The sequence below is a fragment of the Geotrypetes seraphini genome, chromosome 13, assembly GCF_902459505.1.
Source record: "Geotrypetes seraphini chromosome 13, aGeoSer1.1, whole genome shotgun sequence".
NCBI lineage: Eukaryota > Metazoa > Chordata > Amphibia > Gymnophiona > Dermophiidae > Geotrypetes > Geotrypetes seraphini.
This window is the reverse complement of record NC_047096.1, coordinates 38,611,868-38,638,902: the sequence shown is the minus strand read 5'-3', so window position 1 is coordinate 38,638,902 and position 27,035 is coordinate 38,611,868.

Genomic DNA, 27,035 nt, shown 5'->3' with positions numbered 1-27,035 from the left:
TGATTTTAAGAAGAGCACTTAACTTATAGCCCTTTCTTGTAATAATTGTTGTCCCCTAATAACCTTTTGGGTTTATATCCATTCTACATCTGATTCACATCAAAGATGTACCATATGTCAGGGGAAGGGAAAAGAGCACAAGGGTCATGACGAGGGGTATTTTGGGGTGATCTACAGATTCTACAAACACATATGTGCAATTAAGCTGCCTAATAATTTTTTGCAGTTATTAAATAATAACATTTTGGTTTTCTGTCTGACTGACACTTGATTTTAAGGACATACCAGTGGGATGTAAGAGCTCTGACAGAGGTATTGCTTTTGGAACAACTCAAATACACATGTGTAATTATGCTACCTAATAATTTATTGATTTTGCATCTAGCTCATACCAGAGGTCAAATGGTCGACATCAATTCTGACACAGATTTGTTTGCAATACACATACATATGCATATTCCATGAATATGTACAAGCAATTATACCATCTAATAACTGTTTGGCTTTGCATCTGATTTACTGCAAATTGTTAAGATGTCAAGATGCCTAGGAGAATCATGAGAGGAGTAATTTTGAGGAGAATAGACATGCATTCAGGGTTATGTAAGCACTGCTCCTTGTGACACTGGGCAAGTCACTTAATCCCGCTCCTAGTTTCCAAAAATACACAAAGAACCATGAGCAATTTAGAAAACTTCAAAGTTTTTTAAGTTTGAGGTGAATGATCAGTTTCTTGGGAACAACCTTTCCAATCAATTGTTAGGTCTCCACTGGGGTATATATCCCATAGAAATTGGGCACCCTAGAGCGCACTGTGGGTATTACCCAAAAATATCATCTGTATTCACCCAAATTTATGTCTACAATTTCAAAGATGCTGTGTGAAATAGGAAACGTCAAACATTTACGAATCAATATCACTTGTTCCCGTATTATTATCAACAAGATATAATAAATAAATTCTCATCAAAAATACAAAAGACCAGGAAAACCCAGTGAACTTATCTAGAGATGAGCGCAGCTGTCTGCATCTCATCAAAGGAGTACTTTGGCTGATTGCCCTACAGAATACCCCATTTCGTGACCTTCCTCAGGAGCACAACCTGCTGCTATCAGACCATGACATCTCCAGATTTACGTGAGATAGTTGTTCGTGAGTATGGTATTTTGACCTCCTCAAACATTTTTTGAGGCTTTTTGATATTCAAGTCACTTAATCCTTCACTGCCCCAGGTACATTAGATTGTGAGCCCACTGGGACAGATAGGGAAAATGCTTGAGTACCTGGTTGTAAACTAACGAGTTAACCTTGATAGGCGGTATATAAATACCCAAATAAATAAAATAAATAAATAACCTTTGGGTTTTACATCTGACCAAGGTTAGATTTTAATATTATTTTAGGCCCTAGGTAAATATACATTTGTGCCCCCCCAAATTGACCCCCCAAGCCCACTTTTGAAGTTTTTGATGTTAAACGAAGTAGAGTGTGGAGATGCATTTAGATCCCTGAGGAAGACATCACATGAATCTGGAGGCCACACTACCGTAAATATGTGCTGAGAGTTGAGTCGGTTCAGCGAATGGCCACCAGGATGATCTTGGGGCTCAAGGATCTCTCGTACGAGGATAGGCTGAACAAATTGCGGCTCTACTCTCTCGAAGAACGTAGGTAGAGGGGAGACATGATTGAGACATTTAAGTTTATCACTGGTCGTATCGAGGTGGAAGATGATATTTTCTTTTTCAAAGGACCCTCGGTCACAAGAGGGCATCCGCTGAAAATCAGGGGCGAGAAATTCCATGGAGACACCAGGAAGCATTTCTTCACAGAAAGAGTGGTTGACCATTGGAACAGCCTCCCTGTGCAGGTGATCGTGGCCAGCAGCGTACAAGATTTTAAGAAACAGTGGGATGCCCACGTAGGATCTCTACGAGGGTAGTGTAGAGGTGATGTCATCAGAGTGTGACCCCTTGGAGGGTAGTTAGGGGAGGGTTAATAGAGTCGGCAGACTTGATGGGCTATGGCCCTTTTCTGCCGTCATCTTCTATGTTTCTATGTTTCTATGAATCCAATGTCTGCAAGTACAGATAATTTTTGATTTCTGTTGCTTTCAAAATCTGTGTTTGAGTAAGTGCTTATTTTCAGTGATTTTTTTTACTCACATGGAAAGCATATTGTTTTGGTGAAGTGAATGATGCACACAGTGAGATATCAATTTGTTTGGCGTGATACTACAGTGACAAGAGAGCCGTCCAGCTTAAATTGGTCAACTGAACCCTAACCCAATCCCCACCAAGATAAATATAAATATTTGCATATTTGGAAGCGTATGAATTTACTTTATCAGTAACTTTATATATAATAATTTTTACGGGGGAAATATGTTGATCTCACTATATATTGTAAAGACTTTAGGTGATGTATAAAGTGTAAAATGTATTCTTTTCCTTGTATTCACTTAATGAAAGTATTAAAAATGAATAAAGATTAAAAAAAAATTAAAAATTTGTCAACTGAATAAAGTGCTGGAGAGCACTCTTATTCCACCGATCCCTCCTGATTTCTAAATAATTATCATTGCCCTGTATTTGTGAGGCATCATAATTTTGTTCTACAAGGGGCCTCCAGCGTTAGCATTTTTGTTGGGAGAATTTATTCTTGTCCCTGAGATTTTTAGTCATGATCTCTCCACCACATTTAAACTCTCCAGAAGTTGCAGCGAAATGTGCAGAGCATAGCTGAGGGTGTGAAGGCAGTGATGATTTTTGAAGCATGTGCTTCTCTAGTTCCCATGCTTACTCACAAGGAGTCGCTGACGAATCGAAAAATACCGAAGAGAATATGTGTCACACGTTATGTCAAACAACCCTTCTTGCAGAAACCGTAATTCCTTACTTCGACTGTCAAATAATAATCAAACCATTACTGTTGGAAAGATTTTTATATGCTCAGAGACCTGGAGACCAAATGAGACATAGTCCCAAAATGTGTCTCACCTGCCAATCATCTCATATATCTAAAACAAATCATGAATAAATCAATATGTGCAGTCCCAATGAATAAAGTGATCTTCAAACCAAAAATATAAATGCTAACATCGCAAAGATTGTTTTTCGGGGTCCTGACATGGACCATGTTTTACAATGCCGCTTCAGAGAACCCACCCAAAGATTTTCAAAACTTGGGGTCCCTGTTCTCTCCATTTCCTCTAAATACAAACTAGAGATACCAAGTAGGGTCTGCCCCAATGAGTGAGATTTACAGACAATGGGGCTCATTTTCAAACAAGATAGACATCCAAAAGACAGCATAAACCAGCACTTGGATGTCTTAAGGGGGCGTGATAGAGGCATGTTTTGAGTGAGCTTAGCAAGGGCTTAGGACTCGGGACGATTGGCAGGAATAATCATCCAGGGCTTTTTTTTAGATGTTTGGACCTAGACCTGTTTTAAAAGTGTTTAAATGCTAAAAAGGCGTTCAAACTGACCAGATAACCACTGAAGGGATTAAGGCACGAGTCCTCCTTTCTCCCCCAGTGGTCACTGACCCCCTCCCACCACCCAAAAATATGACCCCCCCCAAGTACATTCTAGCCTGTATTGTGCAACCAACTTCCTAAATTTGGAGCGTTATGTTGCCAATGTAGCTGCAAACAGTGTTATCTTATTTCATTAAGTGCCACTTTGCAGAAATGAAATTCTATGTTTTGTCATTGTTTCAGACCATTGATTGAACCATACCCACATCATTCTCTTCTTGGTTGGGTTGAGAACTTTTCAACACCCCCTCTTACTGCTTCAGATGGTCATACAGACATCATTCTGAGCCCAGAGAGTAGGGGCACACTCTAAGGGTGAATTCAGATTAAAAGTCCAAGGTAGAGAATCACACAGGGACACATTTTTCCCTATTCCTGCAGAAACTCAAGTTCCCCATTTTGTCATTGTCCCTGTCCCTGCTCCATTCCTGTAAGAAACATAGAAACATGATTGCAGATAAAGGTCAAATGGCCCATCTAGTCTACCCATCCGCAGTAACCATTATCTCCTCCTCTCCCTATTGGCTAAGACTCTCTTAACATTTGCATCTCCTCTTCCTATAGGATAAGGCTCTGTGTACCTGCATTGTGAGGTCATAGAGCTGCCCATCCGCAGTAACCATTATCTCTTTCTCTCTCCGAAAGTTCCCACATGCCTATACCAGGCCCTTTTGAATTCAGACAAGGTTTCTGTCTCCACCACCTCTTCTGGGAGACTGTTCAATGCATCTACCACCCTTTCTGTAAAAAAGTATTTCCTTAGATTACTCCCGAGCCTATCACCTCTTAACTTCATCCTATGCCCTCTCATTGCAGAGTTTCCTTTCAAGTGAAAGAGACTCGACTCATGCGCATTTACATTACATAGGTATTTAAACCGCACACGCCTCGGACACATGATTTTAAAGTGTTTGAGGTTTGTGCAGATGAGGACAGAGCTTGCAGTAATGGGGCAGGGACAGGAAAAAATCTTGCTGGGATAGGACGGGAAAATAAGTTCCCGCGGGGATGAGGAAAAATTTGGCCCTATGTCATTCTCTAATGCTAGGTACAGATGTCACTATAACTTGCTTATATTTATTTATTAAAATATTTATATACCACATAAGAACTATGTGGTTTACAAAATTACATGCATACATATTTAAAAAAATGCTAAACATGTTTCAACAAGACAAACACAATAAAACAGTAACTAATGATATCATTATTAAAACCTTCTTTTAAATTCATCCTACAAGATGGAAAGACGAAAGCCCTCCAAAACCTGCTGTACCTACATTAAGATGACATCTGCAGGGAAAAGGGCTATTGTAGTGGTGTACAGGTGGGTGCAATAAGTTTTGGGTGGGTTTTGGAGGGCTCACCATATAAGCAAGTTATAGTGACATCTGTACCTGGGACATTTTATGTGTCGTTCACTATAGTACTTCATAGAAGTGCCCCTCTGCTATGCTCAGCTGTCTGAATAGTTTGCTAAGAATGCAGGCTGCCTGGACATCGGGAAAACTTGCTTTTCTGCATTTTCAAGTGGACATCTTTATATTTGAGAATGACCAAAAAAGATAGACGTACTAAGGGCCAAAATGTCTTATTTAAAAAAAAAAAATAATAAAAAAAAATATATATATAATAAAACGCTAAGCACACATGTGCACTCATACCCCGTGCTTCCCTGATCCCTGATCTGTTGCATTGTGCCAGCAAAAGTGCGCATGCACGCTTACTACATTGTCGGCTGCCAGGAGGAGGGCTTCGAGGGAGCCGGCTGTCGGCGGAGGGCAGATGCCGGGCCAGGACGGTCTGCAGATAGATGACTTGCTCCAGCTTGCGCCACCTTCAAAATTAAAAATAAACGGCCCTACACCGCCTCCCTGCTCGCGCAGACCTCCATCAATGAAAAATGGCACTACCGGCCGAAGTTTATTTAAAAAGTTTAAAGTCGCTGCGGCGGCTCCTCTCATGAGCCACACCTGCATCGGAGAAGGCTTCTGACGCAGGCAGCGATCGTGAGAGGAACCGCTGCAGCAACTTTAAACTTAAAAATAAACTTCAAATGGTAGTGCCATTTTTCCATTTCCGGCTGTGCCCTCTCTTATTAACTCAGCGCTCGAGCTGGTCCCCGGCTCTCGCAAACTCGCCGGATTTGCGGACAACAGAGCAATAGTGCGGGGAGGAGAAAAGGGACTGAGCCGTGACAACAGGTGCATGCTTTTTACATCTCTTGAGCGGCCGAGGTATTTTTACCCGTCGCAGGATTCAACATGTGTTAAAAAAAACCAAACAAACCTAAGTAAGAACACCTGTGCGGGAGGGAGGAATACATGACCTAGGAGCCCCAGATTCTAAAACCCAACCAACAATTTGCTCTGAGGAGGGGGTGGGGAGACAGAAGAGGGCCACGGAGAGACAGTCAGGCATGGCACAACAGATAAATACAGGTAGGCAGGGGGCCAGGGAGAAAGACAGAGAGACATACAGAAAGAAAGACAGGGGGCCAGGGAAAGAGACAGACATAAAGAAAGACAAACAGACAGGCGGCCAGAGAGACAGATAGAATAAACACAGCCAGCCAGCATGCAAGGAGAGAGAGACAAAGAAAAAAAAAGACAGACAGCCAGAGGCCAAGGAGAGAGAGAGAAAGAAAGAAAGACAAACAGCCAGCCAGCATCTAAGAAGAGAGAGAGAGAGAGAGAAATAAACCTCCCCCCCCAGACAAACACTAGCCAAGGAGAGAGAGAGAAAGAAAGAATGACAGACAGGGGGCCAGAGAGACAGACAGAAAGAAAGAAAGACAGACAGACAGACATCTATTCTAGCACCCGTTAATTTAACGGGCTTAAAGACTAGTATATATATATATATATATATATATATACATCTTGCAGTTTTGAAAATGAACATTTTCTCTGCTGGATTTCCGGACATCTTTCCCAAAATGTCCAAACACAGATTTAGATGTCCTATCGACAATGCCCCTCCACGTATCTGAAGTATAAATTTAGCAATTTTTACATGTGAAAAACTTTCTCAAATGGAAGAAGCAAAATAATATGTTTAGCTTTGCTTGGTAGCTCCTGAAAAGAGATGGGCAGAGACAGTATTTGGACAGTTTTCAAAGGAATTTGCCTAGGTAAAAGGTGACTGGGTAAATTCCTTCCCTTCATGTAGTCTGCACACAGATATATCAGTACCCGTGGACCTCTCCACTCCAGCTCAGCTTTTCAAAGGGAAGCTCTGTTTATAAGACTTTTTTTTTTTTTTACCAGAGATACAGAAACATATATGCATGTACTCTGTTGCGCTTCAATCTCACACAAATGAACACAAATTCAGTATCCTTACATCAGATGCATACATGCATGCACTCGGTTACTATTCTGAAAGACACACTGTTTCGTGTGGTGCTGTGCTGCGCTGTTTGCTGTTCATGTGCTCAGTCAATGGCCCCACCCCCAGCTTTGTCCATCATGTTAAGTTCTTGCATTGGCTGCTAGTTCTTTTTCTCTGTTTCCAACATTCTTCTCACACTTCACCCTATTCTGCCATTCGTAGCACTAGCAGCCCCACTTACCACTCGCTGCATGCTGTGCAGGAGTGTGGGTGGATAGAGTTTCCTAGGACAGCGTATGTTCCAAAACAGCCACAGGATGTGAGTGCAGTACTCTGCCTTACAGTCAGAAAATATACATTATCATTTATATACCGCATAACCTAATATAGTTCAATGTGGTTCACAACTTTAGGAATCTGAGACAATCTCAGGAACTACAAAATTAAGTTAATATGTCATGGTTATGTATTACAGAAATTTATCAAATACAATGCTCCCCCGTGAATTCGCGGTCCTGGTAATTCACGATATTTTACGACCGCGAAGGGGAAGCAGGAGAGGGCAGCTGGAGTGCTGGCGAATGAAGGAAATCACGCGCAGCATGCTCCGACCGCCTCTTCCTGTACTAAAGTCAGGCCTCACCAATCAGGAGCTGCCCTCTCCTGCCTCCCCAGACAAAAAAAACGTATTTGCGAATTTTTTCATATTCGCGGGGGTTCCTTGAACGGAACCCCTGCGAATATCGGGGGAAGTATTGTAAATATGTTTTCAAAAGTTTCCTGAAATGTGTGTGCGATGTAGCGTTGGCTATTAACCTGCTAAATTCCTTGTCTCTGATCGCAGCCTGGTACAAAAGTAGTCTGTCAAAATTTTTTTTTTATATTGACTTTCCTTTACAGAGGGGAACGCAAAATAAAATAGAAAGCGTTGGGACCGTTTTGGTATTACCAATTCAGTGGCTCATAGTTTGAAAAAAGCCCTGATTTTCTAGATCCTAAACTAAACTAAACCTTAAGTTTATATACCGCATCATCTCCACGGATGTTGTGGAGCTCGGCACGGTTTACAAGAACTTAAAATATAGGAAGAGAAGGAAAAAAAAAAGGTTTACATGAACTTATATATAGAAGAGAAGAGTAAGGGGGGATAGAATTACATTTTAGTGAAAAGCCAGGTTTTCAGTTGCTTGTGGAATAATTGGAGGGAGCCCAGGTTCCGCAGCGGGGTAGAAAGGTCATTCCAAAGACCTGTGATTCTGAAGAGAAGGGATTTTCCCAGTTTGCCTGCATAGTGAATACCGCGTAGAGAGGGGAAGGATAGTTTATACCTTTTGGCGGGCCTGGTAGAGTCAGGACTCGAGGAGTTATAAGATAGTGGGATTAAGGGAGGAAGGAAGCCGTGAATGATCTTAAAAGCCAGGCAGGAACATTTGAAATGGATTCTGGAAATTTGGCTGCTTCAAAGCCCAGGCAAATCTGTGAGTCCCTATCATGCCGAACCACAATGCCAGTCCTTTACTCATCCGTGCCGAACCACAATGCCAGTCCTTTACTCATCAGTGAAAGCTTTCAGGGCATTTTGTTTTAAAAATTTGATTTTACCTCAAGTGATAGGAGGGGAAGAGCCGACGCCGGCGCAAGCAGCAGGTTGAAGTTGCAGCTTGCGCCGCAAACGTTAAAGAGGTACGAGGGAAGGGATAGGGTGCACGTGCATGTGCGCAGTAGTGCAGGGGGCAGGGAAGGAGAGAGTGCGGGGAAGGAGGACAGGTGCCAGTGCCCCTATCAAGAAGGCACCCAGGGCAGACTGCCCCCCCCCTTACAAAGTTCATGATCTGCAAGCCCTGATATTAGAGGCAGATCTAGATATTGTTGCTATCACAGAGACATGGTTCAGTGAATCACATGGATGGGATGCAAACATACCGGGATATAATCTTTTTAGGAAGGACAGAGATGGTCATAAAGGTGGAGGAGTAGCTCTCTATGTAAAGATCAATATCCAAGCGACCGAAATGCAAGGGACCTGGGGAGAGGAAGAAGCGATATGGATTGCTCTGAAAAGAGAAGATGGAACTTCTATCTACGTGGGTGTAGTCTACAGACCTCCGACTCAATCGCAGCAAATTGATAAGGATCTGATTGTGGATATCCAAAAGTTTGGAAGGAAAGAGGAGGTTCTGCTGTTGGGAGATTTCAACCTGCCGGATGCGGACTGGAATGTTCCGTCTGCGGAATCGGAAAGAAGTAGGGAGATTGTGGATGCCTTTCAAGAGGCTCTGCTCAGACAAATGGTGACGGAACCCACAAGGGAAAAAGCGATATTGGATCTGGTCCTCACAAATGGAGAGAGTATCTCTAATGTTCGAGTGGGTGCTCACCTGGGTAGTAGCGATCATCAAACGGTTTGGTTTGATATAACGGCTAAAGTGGAGAGCGGCCGCACGATACTTAAAGTCCTAGATTTCAAACGTACGGACTTTAATGCAATGGGAAAGTACCTGAAGAAAGAGCTGTTAGGATGGGAGGACATAAGAGAAGTGGAAAGACAGTGGTCTAAGCTGAAAGGAGTGATAAAAATGGCTACGGACCTTTATGTGAAGAAAATCAAAAAAAACAAAAGAAAAAGGAAGCCGATATGGTTCTCCAACCTAGTGGCTGAGAAAATAAAGGCGAAAGAGTTGGCGTTCATGAAATATAAAAAAAACCCAAGAAGAGGAGAGCAGAAAAGACTACAGGGTGAAACTGAAAGAAGCCAAGAGAGAGATACGTTTGGCGAAGGCACAGGCGGAAGAACAAATGGCTAAAAATGTAAAAAAGGGAGATAAAAATTTTTTCAGATATATTAGTGAAAGGAGGAAGATAAAAAATGGAATTGCTAGGCTAAAAGATGCTGGGAACAAATATGTGGAGAGTGATGAGGAGAAAGCAAATGTGCTAAACAAATACTTCTGTTCTGTGTTCACAGAAGAAAATCCTGGAGAAGGACCGAGATTGTCCGGCAAAGTTACACGAGAAAATGGAGTAGATTCTGCGCCGTTCACGGAGGAGGGTGTTTATGAGCAACTTGAAAAACTGAAGGTGGACAAAGCGATGGGACCAGACGGGATCCATCCCAGGATACTAAGGGAACTCAGAGAGGTTCTGGCGAGTCCTATTAAAGACTTGTTCAACAAATCTCTGGAGACGGGAGTGATTCCTGGGGATTGGAGGAGAGCGGATGTGGTCCCTATTCATAAAAGTGGTCACAGGGATGAAGCAGGAAACTACAGGCCGGTGAGCCTCACTTCAGTTGTTGGAAAAATAATGGAAGTGTTGCTGAAAGAAAGGATAATGTATTTCCTTGAATCTAATGGGTTACAGGATCCGAGGCAACATGGCTTTACAAAAGGTAAATCGTGCCAAACGAACCTGATTGAATTTTTTGATTGGGTGACCAGAGAGCTGGATCGAGGACATATGCTAGATGTAATTTATTTGGATTTCAGCAAAGCCTTTGATACAGTTCCTCATAGGAGGCTGTTGAACAAACTTGAAGGGCTGAAGTTAGGACCCAAAGTGGTGAACTGGGTCAGAAACTGGCTGTCGGACAGACGCCAGAGGGTGGTGGTTAATGGAAGTCGCTCGAAGGAAGGAAAGGTGACTAGTGGAGTCCCTCAGGGTTCGGTGCTGGGGCCAATCCTGTTCAATATGTATGTAAGTGACATTGCTGAAGGGTTAGAAGGAAAAGTGTGCCTTTTTGCAGATGATACCAAGATTTGTAACAGAGTAGACACCGAAGAGGGAGTGGAAAATATGAAAAAGGATCTGCAAAAGTTAGAGGAATGGTCTAATGCCTGGCAACTAAAATTCAATGCAAAGAAATGCAGAGTAATGCATTTGGGGATTAATAATAGGAAGGAACCGTATATGCTGGGAGGAGAGAAGCTGATATGCACGGACGGGGAGAGGGACCTTGGGGTGATAGTGTCCGAAGATCTAAAGGCGAAAAAACAGTGTGACAAGGCAGTGGCTGCTGCCAGAAGGATTCTGGGCTGTATAAAGAGAGGCGTAGTCAGTAGAAGAAAGAAGGTGTTGATGCCCCTGTACAGGTCATTGGTGAGGCCCCACTTGGAGTATTGTGTTCAGTTTTGGAGACCGTATCTGGCGAAAGACGTAAGAAGACTTGAGGCGGTCCAGAGGAGGGCGACGAAAATGATAAGAGGCTTGCACCAGAAGACATATGAGGAGAGACTGGAAGCCCTGAATATGTATATCCTAGAGGAAAGGAGAGACAGGGGAGATATGATTCAGACGTTCAAATACTTAAAGGGTATTAACGTAGAACAAAATCTTTTCCAGAGAAAGGAAAATGGTAAAACCAGAGGACATAATTTGAGGTTGAGGGGTGGTAGATTCAGGGGCAATGTTAGGAAATTCTACTTTACGGAGAGGGTGGTGGATGCCTGGAATGCGCTCCCGAGAGAGGTGGTGGAGAGTAAAACTGTGACTGAGTTCAAAGAAGCGTGGGATGAACACAGAAGATTTAGAATCAGAAAATAATATTAAAGATTGAACTAGGCCAGTTACTGGGCAGACTTGTACGGTCTGTGTCTGTGTATGGCCGTTTGGAGGAGGATGGGCAGGGGAGGGCTTCAATGGCTGGGAGGGTGTAGATGGGCTGGAGTAAGTCTTAACAGAGATTTCGGCAGTTGGAACCCAAGCACAGTACCGGGTAAAGCTTTGGATTCTCGCCCAGAAATAGCTAAGAAGAAAAAAAAAAAAAAAAAAAAATTTAAATTGAATCAGGTTGGGCAGACTGGATGGACCATTCGGGTCTTTATCTGCCGTCATCTACTATGTTACTATGTATTCCAATGGAGTTGTCCAAAGTCATGAGAAGCAGCAATGGGATTTTAAATTTATTTATTTATTTAATTAATTTTCTATCCAGTTGTCCCCAAAGAGCTCAGAACGGCTTACGGGTTAAACATAGATATTATATAGTTGACAGGTTACAATTTGACATAATTTCAGAACAATTTTACTATACAAGATTGTCTCCTAACTTGATACAAACTAGGAATTTAGTACAAACAGAGTTTCTGGGTTACAATTTGTATTCCGTGTTTCCCTGAAAATAAGACATTGTCTTATATTCATTTGGGGCCCCAAAAAAGGCACTAGGACTTATTTTTGGGCAGGGCTTATTTTTTTCATGTACATGATCATCTGTCTCTTCCTCTCCTTCACCCCAATTCTTCCTCTTTCCTTTCTCCCATATATGCAACATCTTTCCTCCCCTCTCACCCATCCCCTTCTGCCTTCCCTCTGCAGCATCTTTCTATTTCTCCCCATCCTTCCCATCTCCCTATGCAGCAGAACCCTTGACCAGCTTCCATCCTTCCCTCCCTCCCAGCCCTTGTGCACCAGAATTCTTGAGCACATGCCGCTGCCCCCGCTGTGCAGCCGAACCGCCAAACTCCCGCTGATCCTCCATCCTTCCCTCCCAACCGATCCCCGTCAGTACACAGAAGGCCACAGCGAGAAGGCCACGAAGCAGCCTATGAGTGCTGCTGGGCCGACGCTCCTCTGCCGGAAAGTATTTACAGTCGTGGTTGGCGGGGATCGGTTGGGAGGGAAGGATGGAGGGTCAGCAGGGGTTCAGCATTTCGGCTGCGCGGTGAGGAAGGGAGAAGTGCGGCTGGGTACAACTAGGGCTTATTTTTGGAGATAGGGCTTATATTAAGACCTACCCTAAAAATCATGCTAGGGCTTATTTTGGGGGTAGGTCTTATTTACTAGGAAACACAGTAGTTATCCTAGGCAAGTTGTTAACCTAATGTGATACATATTGAGGTCAAATCTTGCACTGTTTGAAGCTTGCAAATGTTATATAAGGAAGTAAAATTTAACATTTTCATATTTTTTTAAATAGTTGTCACTAAACTTGCATATATAAAAGATTTTCCATAGAATTTTATCTTTTCAAGCTGGATCATGGGATAAACCCTTTCCTGGCCTGATGAATTCTTCAGAATGTGATTATAATACACTGTGCTTGTACAGTCTCTTGATTGTTGTTAACTGTATTGAACTGAGAGGTTACTATGGTATATACGTGAACATAAGAACATAAGAACATAAGAACTGCCTTCTCCGGATCAGACCTTCGGTCCATCAAGTCCGGCGATCCGCACACGCGGAGGCCCTGCCAGGTGTACACCTGGCGTAATTTATAGTCCATCAAATCCTTATATGCCTCTCTTAAGGAGATATGCATCTAGTTTGCTCTTGAAGCCTAGGATGGTCGATTCTGTCATAATCTCCTCTGGGAGGGCATTCCAGGTGTCAACCACTCTCTGAGTAAAGCAGAACTTCCTGACATTAGTCCTGAACCTGTCCCCCCTCAGCTTCATTACATGTCCTCTAGTCCGTGTCAAATTGGACAATGTAAATAATCTTCTCTGCTCTATTTTGTCGATTCCTTTCAGTATTTTGAAGGTCTCGATCATATCCCCACGCAGTCTCCTTTTCTCAAGGGAGAACAATCCTAGTGTTATAAGTCTGTCCTCGTATTCCAGTTTCTCCATACCCTTCACCAGTTTTGTTGCTCATCTCTGCACCCTCTCCAGCAGCTTTATATCCTTCTTTAGGTAGGGGGACCAATGTTGGACACAGTATTCCAAGTGTGGTCTGACCATTGCCCTATAAAGCGGCATTATAACTTTCTCTGATCTACTCGAGATTCCTTTCTTTATCATGCCCAACATTCTATTTGCCTTCTTTGCCGCTGCCGCGCATTGTGCCGACGGCTTCAGGGTCCTATCTATCAGTACACCCAGGTCCTTTTCTTGTTCACTATTCCCCAGAGTTGCACCTGACATTGTATACTCGTATTCCTTATTTTTATTGCCTAAATGCATTACCTTGCATTTCTCCACATTGAACTTCATCTGCCATTTCTCCGCCCATGTTTCTAACCGACACAAGTCGCTCTGGAGTTTCTCTCTATCCTCCTGCGATCTGATTTCCCGGCATAGTTTTGTATCGTCTGCAAACTTGATGATCTCACTGGATGTTCCTTCCTCCAGGTCATTGATATAAATATTAAAAAGGATCGGCCCAAGTACCGAGCCCTGGGGTACACCACTAGTCACTTTCTCCCAGTCGGAGAACTTCCCATTTATGCCCACTCTCTGCTTTCGGTTTTCCAGCCATTTGCCTATCCATCTTTGTATATCCCCCTCTATGCCATGACTTTGTAGTTTCCTGAGAAGTCTTTCGTGTGAATTTGTTATGTTATGTTACTTATCTGTTGAAAACAGGAAGCTCCTTTTCAGTTCCCTGCATGACCAACAATATCACACAACTACAAGTAGCTATTTAATTCCCAATCTTGCAGACTAATTGCTAAGAACACAGTCACCTTGGTAGCATTCCTGGATTTGGGACTGACCTAGCTGGAGTTTCCTTTAGTCAGGCTCTATCAGGCAGTGGAATGATTCACACTTGGTGCCTCCATTTGGGGAAGAAAGATGTTAGTGGGTAGGATGTCTCTCCAGAAACCCCCCCCCCCAAAAAAAACAAACAAAAAACAAACCAACAAAAAACCACCACTGTGAACAAGGCTGACTGAAATGTCAAACAAATTTCTGCACTATTTACAATGTATACTATATGAAAGCATTAAGACATTTATTAATGAGAGGTATTTGTGATAACTTATTAAACCTTCTGAGTGAATGGTGTTCCGTAATCAATCTACTAAACAACTCTTAAACAGTGTTCCTGAACACAATTTGCCTCCTTGACAATGTGGCAGCTTTAAACCCCTTTCCCTAGTCCTTTATTAAGTCTTTTTATTGGTCCCTCTTCCTACTTCTCTGAGTTTTTCCCTTTTGTCCATCCCCACCAGGCCCCCCAGATCTCACCCTCCTACTGGAGTAATTCTGGACTGATAGCTGTTGGACATTTTATAAAGGCTGAGTCATTCTGGCTTGGCCAATTGGCTGCTGAGTTCCAAGTGCTGATTGCACGCCAAGAAGCCTCCATCCCCTCTGGACAACAGATGATGACTGCATTCCCAGGGTTCTCTGCCTCCTCAGGGCTCCGAGTGCTGATAGCACTCCTAGGAGCTTCTCTGCCATTGGGCCTTGAGCACTATGTCCCCAAAGGCCCTGCCCCAATTGTGCCCCACAGGCCTTCCATCTTGCCCTCAGCTGCTCCCAAGATCCTTCTTGTCCTGAGCCAGCTCCCAAGGGCTGCTCTGCTGCTTGGCCTCAGGCACAAATTTTGCCCTCAATGGCAGGGTTACCAGATTTTACTGTAGTAAAATCCAGACTCCTAGACCCGCCCCCAGGCCCACTCAGTTCCACCCATCCCCACCCCATTAGGCCCCAATCTTGCTCTCGTTGGGCAGGAGGGCATCCGCACATGCGCAGATGCCCTCCTGCCTGACGCAATTTCGAGGAAGCTTTTCAAGACCCGGAGAAAGTGCTGGGTTTCGAAAAGTCATCTGGACTCCCGGACATGTCCTCAAAAAGGAGGACGCCTGGCAACCCTACTCAACGGCCTTTTGATGCTCTGAACATGCTCTCAAGGGCATCCCTGCCCTGATCCTCTTCCCCAGGACTGCTCTGCTGCTGTCTTCAGGAAGAGCCTCCAGGGCTTCCTTTCACTGCCAGGTCTATAGCTCCTAGTTCTTAGATCCCATGACCTACAGCTCCAGGGTTCCCCCCAATAGAAGAAAGCTTCCTTTCCAGCCAAGAGGCTGGATGTCTGACAGAATGTCTGAATCAGAGAAAGACTGAATCTGGGTCTGAATCCCAGGCAAGGTCACGACTAGCCTATCCTTCTTCATATTCTAGTGAGGTGTTTCCTTGACTATAGCGAGCTTCATTCACCTTTATTAAGCATGTATGTATTATTAGCCCAACTTTATTAATTTTAATAGCTATTGTGATAACCTAAAGTGTGTAAAGGTTGATTATGTCTACCTATTCTCCCAGTGAGCAAGTTACATACTGTACATTATCTCACTCACTGAGCTGCTTACCTTCCACTTTAGCTCAGTGATGCAACAATTTTCAAATGGATGCATTTCTCTCCCTGGCTGCCAGAGCAAAATATATCAGTTAAAATGCTTTTTTTCTCTCTCTCTCTCAGGCATTTCACCTCAGCCAGAGAGAATGAATCTGCCTTTCAAAATCTCCTTTGAGCAGAGATTTCTTCCTCTCCTTCTGTACCTCAAAAACCCTTCCCTTTAGGGGGGGGGGTTCATATACAGTATGTGTTGCCCCCATCTACTCTCTTTTTACAGTGAAGATTTATTTGGCAAATTTATTGTTGATTATGGTAAATTAATGCACCTAGTACAGAGGGACGATATCAACTGCCTGCCAGGCCAAGCTGCCTTGTCAAATGGGCCTCTCCCTTTGTGTTTTCCTTTTGTATTACTAGAAAGATAGCTTTACGCTTCTTTTACTTAAAAATCAGGGACGTGCTAGAAAATGTCAATGACATATCCCATGTCATTGTATGTTGTTTACAAACAAAAATGAGCAGAAAAAAACCCATATCATTTTATATTTTTTTTTGCTGAGAATAATGTGCAGTATTTGCAAAAAAGGCACATTATTTTGTTTTGGGTTTTTTTTTTTTTTTTTATAAATATTTATTCATTTTTTAAACTCACAATAAGTATAACACAAATACAATCATTTTATACTTTAACATTACTTATTATATCATCAAATTATAGCTTTCATCAAATATCCCCCCTTCCCTTATATCCAACAAGCAGAAGAAATCATAAAATATTCCCACCCCCCCACCCCACCCTAGACATGTATGAACAAAAGGGAATTAATATTTATTCTATGCAATAATTTCAATCTTTACAGTATCTTGTTAATGGCTCCCAAATAACCACATTATTTTGGAAAGAGACAAGGGTACCTTCTTTGCAAATAGTACACAATGTGTGAGAATTATACACGCACTATCAGGAAAGAGTATACTCACACTTAAAATAGTGAAGCTTCTTAGCAAAGAGGGTGCACGCTAAACGACGTTGCCCCCAGAATGAAAATGAAGACAAACCAAAATGAATAATGTTCTCTTAGGTTTCCACGGTTGGCATCATGATTGTTGCAGTTGTTCGGGTCTCACTGTGTGTGGGTAGGTAGAACCAACGTTTCAGCCATCATGCTGTGGCTCCTTCAGGGTATGCTGAGAGGTCAGCAGTTTGTCCTTATATATATATAGTGAGTCTTCAAACCTGATTGCCTGGGGCTTGAGGTGAATTTGAATTTTGGTTGGAAAGTCCATTGCACAAAAAATATATTAAACTAAATGCACCAGAAAATAGCATTCACATTCCCAGTTTATAATCGAGTTCTTCTGTGCTCAGAGATCTGTTGTGAATGAGACCGTTGAGTGAGCAAGAGTGCCCGCTTGAATGAACCTCGAGCTCAAATGAAGGAGTAAATGAAAGGTTCACTTCATTCATATATCAAACAAGTTAAGTGCTTTAGCTAAGTGAAATATTACTTATTATGGTTGAAAGCTATGCAATGATTGGGAAAGGAGCTGTTTAAAAGTGGACACTCTTGCTCACTCAACAGATCTCTGAGCACAGAAGAACTCGATTATAAGTTGTGCATGTGAATGATATTTTCTGGTGCATTTAGTTTGATATTATTTTTGTGCAAAAGCCTTGTGTCCCATTATAATTTGGGAAAGTCCATTGGTCACAAATTCTCTTAGGCTTCATTGGCTGGCGTCATGATGGTTGCAGTTGTCCGAGTCTTGCCATATTTGGGTAGGTAGAACCAACTTTTCAGCCATCATGCTGTGGCTTTCTTCAGGGTGTGATGTGGGTCTGCAGGAACTACTATATATACAGACAAACTGCAGACCTCACAGCACACCCTGAAGAAAGCCACAGCAAGATGGCTGAAACGTTGGTTCTACCTACCCAGATGTGGCGAGACCCGGACAACTGCAACAAACAAAATGAACAATGTTGCAAATGAAAGTTTTTGAGTTGCACATCCCTGTTAGAAATGGGGCTCTTACAAAGGTAGTGATTCCTTGAAAGCATTCATTAACAGCCCTGCTGAACAAGGCTACCAATTTGACATGGTTTTCCTTAGTCATCCGAATCTGGAGAGCAGAGACAAATGGTAGGAGCTGAACTGGCAACCATATACTGCTGAAGCCGAGAAGAGATAGGAGCTAGCTGGGTAACCAGCATATAGAAAAGGCAGGAGGTCATAAATGCGCTGTAATGGAAATATAAGACTGATAAAATGCAGAATCCTGTATGCTTTATATATAGGATTTCTAGGTTTTTATTGTTTGGCGCATCTTTATGTTTTCTAAATAAATCCCTTAAGAGTCCTAAAGTTGCAGCAACATCAGAAAATCTTTGCTATGGCTGATTGTTCTTTCTCTGTTTGCTCAGATGGATGGAAGGAAGCCACAAGCAGTTGACAAGCCATCACTCTGGAGGTCACATTGACCTGAGCCATGGTGACAGGATCACCTGAAGTTTTCTTCCACGGGAGAAATTCTGTAATACTGTACTGCTGATATATTTACAGTAGTTTTAACAGTCATTCAAGACTTGCATGGATCAAAACTGCTCTTGCACAGCATAAAGTTAATTTCTGTTAGCTTATTTAGGCCTTAAGTATTTTTATCTATGTGGAATCTGTAGGTTGCTGGCTTTCCTTTAGCAGAGTTTTTAATTAGGAATGGTCATGTGTCCAAGGAGACTTGCCTAAGGAGACATGGAAAATCCCATGTGGATCAAAATAGCATTTTATGTTTTGCACCAAGGAAATCCCTCTGTTCTAAAAGATGCTGAAAGAGCCCCACTCCCACTTCCTTTCTTGGCATTTATCTCTTGCTTCTCACTAGTTTCTGTATTTGGAACGAGAAGCCAGAGAATAGAATAAATAATGCAGAAGAGTAAAATAGTAATTAGGATGTACAATTACAGTGCCTTTCATTTGCACAGAATGCATGCAAATGCTTTGGGGGCTAGAAACCGCCCTTATCAGTTGTGATACCTGATTTGCATGACGGTTTCTAAAAGGAAGGCGGGGAAGAAGCACCAGCAGTGCCATTACACAGTGACAGTTGCGTGAACTGAGGCACCAAGATAAAATAAGCTACTGCAGAGTCCCTGGAAGACCAGAAGATGAGCTCAAGGATTCTTATTTCCCTGTTACATTTCTTTCCATTTAATAATTTTTCAATATGTTAATTGTTGCAGTTGTCCAGGTCTCGCCATGTCTGGGTAGGTAGAACCAATGTTTTAGCCATTGTGCTGTGGCTTTCTTCAGGGTGTGCTGGGAGGTCTGCAATTTGTCTTTACATATAGTGGATCCTCAAACCTGATTGGCTGGAGCTTGAGGTGAAGTGACCACTGGACTTTCCCTCTAAAATTCAAATTTGTGATCAATGGACTTTCCTCTCAGGATTTAAATTTGTGACCAACAGACTCTCCTGCCTCATTTACCTTAAGCTCCTGAATATACTGGTCTTTACCAGTATATTCAGGCTTCTGGGACATTGATTTTCAGAGCTACCATGTTTCCCTGAAAATAAGACATTGTCTTATATTAATTTTGGGCCCAAAAAAGGCACTAGGTCTTATTTTCGGTGAGGTCTTATTTTTTCATGTACAATGATTATCTCTCCCTTCCTCTCCTCCACCCCAATTCTTCCTATTTCCTTTTTCTCCCCCACATGTGCAGCATCTTTCCTCCCCTCTCACCCATCCCCTTCTGCAGTATCTTTCTACCCCTACCTCCCATCCCCCGTGTGCAGCAGAACCCTTGCAGCCTATATCCCTCCCTCCCCTTGTGCAGCAGAACCCTTACAGCTTCTATCCCTCCCTTCTTCCCATCCCCCTGTGGAGCATTTTTTAATCCCTCCCGCCGCTGCTGACTCCTTCATCTCTCCCACCCATCCGAACTCCGACCGCGAGACCAAAATACAGTACCTTATAACAAATTGCATCGTCGGCAGCACAGGCCCCATCGTGGCTTTCTCATGCCTGGGCGTTCCTCTGCCATATTGCTGATAACATCATCAGCAATGAAGCAGAGGAACGCCCGGGGGTGAGAAAGCCACGATGGGACCTGTGCTGCTGATGATGCGGTTTGTTATAAGGTAGTGTATCTCAGTCTCGCAGTCGGGGTTTGGATGGGTGAAAGAGATGGAAGGGTCACAGGGGGGAGAGCTGCTGCCGCTGGCGACTAGGGCTTATTTTTTGGGGTAGGGCTTATTTTAAGACCTACCCTGAAAATCATGCCAAGGCTTATTTTCAGGGTAGGCCTTATTTTGGGGGAAACACGGTATATGTATAGAAGTAGCCTGCTGCTTAGAGAAATTCTCTGCCATCTCCCACAAAACTATTAACCAGAGAGAGACAGGCTGTTTCTCTCTACTCCAAACTTCTCACTTTCCCCTCTCACTCACATTGTTCTCTGCCTTTTCCTTTTCACTGTTCTCAGGCTGGATATAAAAACTTGGAATCTTTCAAGAATTTTCAATGTGATATGTCTGTCTCTCTGGAATGCCCTTCCCCCTTCTTTATGCCTTGAATCCTCACTAGAAATTTTTTTAAAAATGCCCTTAGAACCTTTTTTAGTTCGGGATGCACTTGATTCCTGACTCCCTTTTACTACTTAGTATCTCATGTTTTCATTCGGCCTGGTGCTGAATATCCTGGTCGAGGTCAATCTTGTGGTCTTGGCACTTCTCTAATTCTTTTCATCTTGTGGTCAAGGTCAGTCATCAAATTTACATGCATAAGGTTGGCACCACAGTCACCTTCATGGCATTTTTACTTCTCATTTGTATTTCTTATTTCATTGCATTATATCTTATCCCCTTTAGGACCCCTGAGGAAGGCAGTCTCGCCGAAACATGGACCGTGTAGGGTCCGTCAGGACAATCATACGTGTGTTACTAATTCAGACTTTTATTTGTATTTTTATTCTGAAGAGCTAATAAAATCATCTTTCAGGACATCCACATCCACCGTCTGTTGTTTTTGTAGCTGAATATCCTGGTACGCAAAGCCCATGGCACCTGGTGTTTAAAACACATTGACCACCACAGGTTAGATATTGCCCCCATTTTGTTTTATACCGTCAATTTTGTTGTCGCTATCTTACTGATTTATAATTATAATGTTCTGCGGATCTTCACTCTACTTTAAAAAGGGGATTTTTTAAAAAATGCAGCAGCTTCCTCCCACAATTTCTTTTAGCAAATACTTCAGAAAATTCACTGAACTACATTTCCATAGCATGGCTGTATTGAGAAGAATTCTCCGTATGCTAGGAGAAGCTGAAGAAATGCGTTTCATTGTGGATAAAAATAGGTTTGATGGGCCTCACAGGGTCCCCTATATTAGCTGACTTGGAACATCAGTCCTAGATTAATCGCTGCAGTATGGAAAGCAATGTCTGAAACAGCAGCTAAAGAAGTTGTGCTGAAATACAATGAGTGAAGAAATCCCTCAGGGCAGGACCAGATGCTCCTGTTTATCCACCACTGTAAATGTGACTGCACATCTTGCTGGCCAGAGCCCAAGGAAATGTAGCATCTGCATGTCCCAGGCACTCTATAGGCTCTTTTTCAATGAAAGCAGAGACATCAGGGAAAGCCAATTTCATCTGAAGACCAGACATGACAAAACTTGACGTGTTGCCTAGCTACATATTGTGTATGAGACAAAGTTATCCTTTCATTTTGCTCCCTCTCGGCGTCCTTTATCTATTATAACTTTTTATTGTTTGCCAAGCTATAGCCTGCCAAGCCAAGAAAAAAAAATGCTTCTCTTAGTGGGTCATAATTATTACACATTCAATAACCATAAAATCATATATACCAGTACACTAAAGCATATATACCTAGGAACTTATAAAAAGAACCTCAACAAGCTGAGATTAATTCAGAACACCGCGATCCGACTAATCCACGGTTTAAAAAAATGGGAACACATTTCCCCCTATTATCAGAAACTCCACTGGCTACCCGCAGAATCCAGAGTCCTCTTCAAGTTTGCTTGTTTTTGCTACAAAGCTGTCTTTGGGATTCTTCCAGCTTACCTAATCTCCCAGTTCTCCCCCAACGAGTCCAACAAGAGCACTCGCAGAACAAAGCTATTTAATTACCCCTCCTTGAAATCTTACCAATACAAAAAGTTTCTAGATAGAATGTTATCATTCCAGGCAGCTAGGCTGAACACATGACTTGGTAAGCCCATACTTGAGGCCACTACATACGCAGACTTTAGAAAATCCCTGAAAACTCGACTGTTTAACAAATTCTAAATTCCCATACCCAACTCTTCCTCGCCATGACCCTTCCACCTCGCCCCCTAATTCCAAGGCCCGAAACGAATTATACTTTCCACCTTGAATCTCATGTACTGACATAATGTATCTTTATTGTAACCCACCTGCACCCCATGTACTGACAAAATGTATCTTTATTGTAACCCATGTACTGACTAAATGTATCTTTATTGTAACCCACATGTATCCCATACACTGACAAAATGCACCTTGGTAGTAAACCACTTGTATTGTAACCCACTTGCATCCCATGTACTGACAAAATGAATCTTTAATGTAAACCACTTGCATCCCATGTACTGTCAAATGTATCTTTATTGTAAACCGCTTCGAACTTCACGGTATAGCAGTATATAAGAAATAAATTATTATTATTATTATTATAATAAATGACAAAACAACCAAACACATTAAAATTGCAAAAGATCCCAGAAATCTACAATCCATCTCTGGCAGTGTGGCTAGCGGACAGGACTGGGCTCTTAATAAATACAGCCACACAGAGGGTTAAAGGTAAAACAAAAACAGTTTATTGATTTACCGAGAGAGCCGAGGAGTAATCTGTTCTTCCTTTCAAGCGTGAGTGGAAATAAACCTGCAAAAATCAGTCCTTGTTCTCAAAGAGTTCTTCTTGTGGCCACAACATCCACTATTCTGTTTCTCAAAGGACAGCATAAACGGTTCATCTCTGGCCTGGAGTCCCAGTGTTAAAGTTCTGACCTTCAGTATTCAGCACAGTTGGACCTAACCTAGCTCCAAAGCTCAAAGTTAGACTCCAGCAGGTTTCCAAAGTAAATGTGGTCTACCTTAGTGGAGCTTCTGAAGCTTACATTTGTTGTGGAGGCAAAGGGATTTCACTCCGCAAGGCCTCTCTATTCTGTTTGAGCCCCACTCTTCTGATCAAACAAGTTAACATCCCTATTCTTAAGCTGGCTCTGCTCCAGCCTCAGTGAGGGAGTGTTCTTAAGGAAACCAAGCCTCATACCACCAATTCCCTTGCAACGTCTGTTTCCCTTCAGGAACCAAAAGCATCAATAAATAAAACACCTTCATTTTGCTCTCTGAAGACACCATTGTTTTAAATGACTGCCATAATGCCTAATGGTGCTCGGTAGGGTTACCAGATGTCTGGGGAAACCTAGACATGTCCTCTTTATAGATTAATTTCCCAAACCCAGCAGTTTGTCCGGGTTTTGGAAAGCCTGAGCTCAGGGCTGCATCTGCGCATGTTGGGAGGCCCTCTAGATGTGGCCCTGAGCTCAGGTTTTCCAAAACCCGGACAAACTGCTGGATTTTGGAAATCTGTCCAGGAGCATGACTGGGGGCGGGGCCACATGTCCTCTTTTTTGCTTTAAAAATCTGGCAAACCTAGTGTTTGGGAAAACGTCACTTTAATGAAATGAAACAGTAACATGGAACAGAGCAGGAGCTGGATGACTTTTAATTAGATGGAATGCAGTTTTGAAGGAGAATGATTCCTTTTCTTTAACCAACTGACTTGATTAACCATCAGTGATAACAGCCACAGAAACTAAGCAGACACGTTTGCTCATTCAATGGTCTCACTCATAAAAGATCTCTGAGCACAGATGAAGAACCTATCACAAGTTTTGTACGTGAATTGCATATACTGGTGTATTCATTTTGGATTTCTATCCGATTAGTGCCAGCAAAGTATGGGAACAGAGGAATGTTGCTACTATTCGGGTTTTTGCCAGGTTCTTGTGACCTGGATTGGCCACTGTGGAGACAGGATACTGGGCTAGATAGACCATTGGTCTATCCCAGTATGGCTATTCTTATGTGGTTCATAGACAAGTTGGCGAAAGACAAAGGCGCGCGCCGACAACTGAGTGCAAGACGGAGGCACACGCCGAAGAAAATTACAGTTTTTAGGGGCTCCGACGGGGGGTTTTGTTGGGGAGCCCCCCCAGTTTACTTAATAGAGATTGCGCCGGCGTTGTGGGGGGTTTGGGGGTTGTAACCCTCCACATTTTACTGTAAACTTAACTTTTTCCCTAAAAACAGGGAAAAAGTGAAGTTTTCAGTAAAATGTGGGGGGTTACAACCCCCCACAATGCCCCCACAATGCAGCGTGATCTCTATTAAGTAAAGTGGTGGGGCTCCCCCCCACGCCCCCCGTTGGAGCTGTAAAAACAGTAATTTTGTGCGGCACACACCTCCGCGCTGCGCTCAATTGTCTGTGTGCGCCTTTGTACCGGCGCGCTTTTGACCTGACACCTTCTTATGTTCTTATGTAAGGACAGAGCCAGAGATTACCTGGGTTCTGCTGATATTCAGCATTAGTACCTGGATTTAAAACATACCAAAGAAAATATTTCTTCATTCAATGTGCAATTAAACTCTGGAATTCATTGCCGGAAAATGTGGTGAAAGAGCTTAGCAGGGTTTAAAAAAAAAAAATGTGTATAATTTCCTAAATGAGAAGTACATAAGCCATTATTAATATGGCTTTGGAGAAATCCACTGCTTATTCCTAAGATAAGCAGCATAAAATCTGTTTTTCTCCTTGGGATCTTGCTAGGTACTTATGACCTGGGCTGGCCACTGTTGGAAATAGGATACTGGGCTTGATGGACATAAGAACATAAGCAGTGCCTCCGCTGGGTCAGACTGGGTCAAAGAGTCCCAGTTTTTCTAATCTTTCAGCGTAGAAAAACTGGGACTCTTTTCCCTGGAGAAGAGGAGACTTAGAGGGGATATGATAGAGACTGACAAGATCATAAAAGGCATAGAGAGAGTAGAGAGGGACAGATTCTTCAAACTTTCGAATAATAAAAGAACAAGAGAGCACTCGGAAAAGTTGAAAGGGGACAGATTCAGAACGAATGCTAGGAAGATCTTTGGTTTGTCCCAGTATGGCAACTCATGCTCTTATGTTCTTAACTTCTGGGACATCCCTAGATGTGCCCCTGCTCCTCCCATAGTTACACCCATTTGGGACTGTGTGCTATAAAATTTTGCCATGGGTATTATAGAATAGTGCCTAGGGCAGATGCATGCACAAATTCAATTGTTGCCAATTATTGATTGTTGATACCTCATTTCCTATTTACTTTGCATGCACATCTGCCCTTGGCACACAAATTTGAGGAATTTATATAGAATTACATTACATTGCACATACTCTTTTATTCTGCAAATACCTTAGAGTTTTAAGTAGATTTCCAAATTAAGTTGACATATTATTAAACAATTAACTTCAACATCTCACCTCTAAATATTTCCATATGAAGAAAGATTTCAATGCCTTTTGAAATACTAGATAGTCTTTTAGCATTCTAATTTGGAGGAATAATGAATTCCAGATAGCAGAGACTTGGTAGGGAAAAGCCTGATACCAAAGCTCTCTTAGACCATTATTGCTTAGGGTCTGGAAAATGCAATAACAAGATATTATATAATGCTCCAATTCTGTCCCCCTTTATATATCATGTCTAACATATATATAAAGGGGGACAGTCACCAGTCCAGTCACAACCCTGCCTATGGGTGAGACTTAAGGTATGGAGAATGGGGAAGACAATTAATAATAAGATTTGAGGGAGAGTCAAGGGTTTCTTATCTAGCTGGTAATATTGTGTTAGACTTGGTACCCCAAATTATCTGAATGATTATCTAAATGTCATCAGATTGTCCTGTTAAGAGATTCTGCCTGTTCTTTGAAGATTTATGCTTCAAGGAGTTTAATATCTCAGCTGTTTAAATGCACTGTCAGTACTTGCTGTAAAGTTATAGTTATACAAACTGAATAAACTTTTAACTATTGTTAACCAGTCTTGTGCACAGTGACACTTGTTACTGTGGTTTCCTTGGGGAGAAGAGAAGTAAATTCCACCTGCTAATACACCTTGAAATCACTGCTTCATGCACAGGTAAGTGCAATAGAACTGTTATACGTGTGTGTGATTATTTTATTTTATTATACTACATTCTTTTATATATTATTTACTGTAAACCGTCTAGATAATCTTTGATAGATGGTATATCAAATGAAAAATAAATTTGAAATCTTGGAACCAGGTACTTTTGAAACATGCTATTTGGATAATTGAACTGGGTTGAGAACATTAGAAAAATATCTAGTATTGCATGGATAGTAACAGCACAAACTATTTCTGTCCCTGCCAAGAAGTCACAACATTGTGTAAAAGGGATGAAGGAGAGCCTAGTTTGAACCACAAAGTAGCTCTTGATTTTTTGGATTAATCCTACCTGGTTGCCTACCTACCAATGCCAATAATGGTGGTGGCTTGAACAATATGGACAAGTGTCTGCCAAGGACCAAGACCACTAACTCTTATTGTATTGAAATGGTAGCAACTGTTGGTCATCTGCTTGATCCAAATTTGAGCTAGTGACCTAGATATGAAAGGTTTCGTAGCCTGGCCTGTTTTGGATGAATATTTTATGAATGAATGTCTAGATGAGATATACTGTATTTATTACTGTACAGTCAAAGCTCAAGGGCAAAGCATAAAGAAAAGAGGAGTGAGGCGAGCCAGATGTATATGAAGAACCCTTTATTAAAATGATTCAACATAGCCATGCTTCAGCGTTGACAACTACATCAAGAGTCGGTGTGCTGTAGACCAGTGGTTCCCAACCCTGTCCTGGAGGATCACCAGGCCAATCGGGTTTTCAGGCTAGCCCTAATGAATATGCATGGAGCAGATTTGCATGCCTGTCACTTCCATTATATGCAAATCTCTCTCATGCATATTCATTAGGACTAGCCTGAAAATCCATTTTTTTATTTGTGTTCATTGTGCACTTG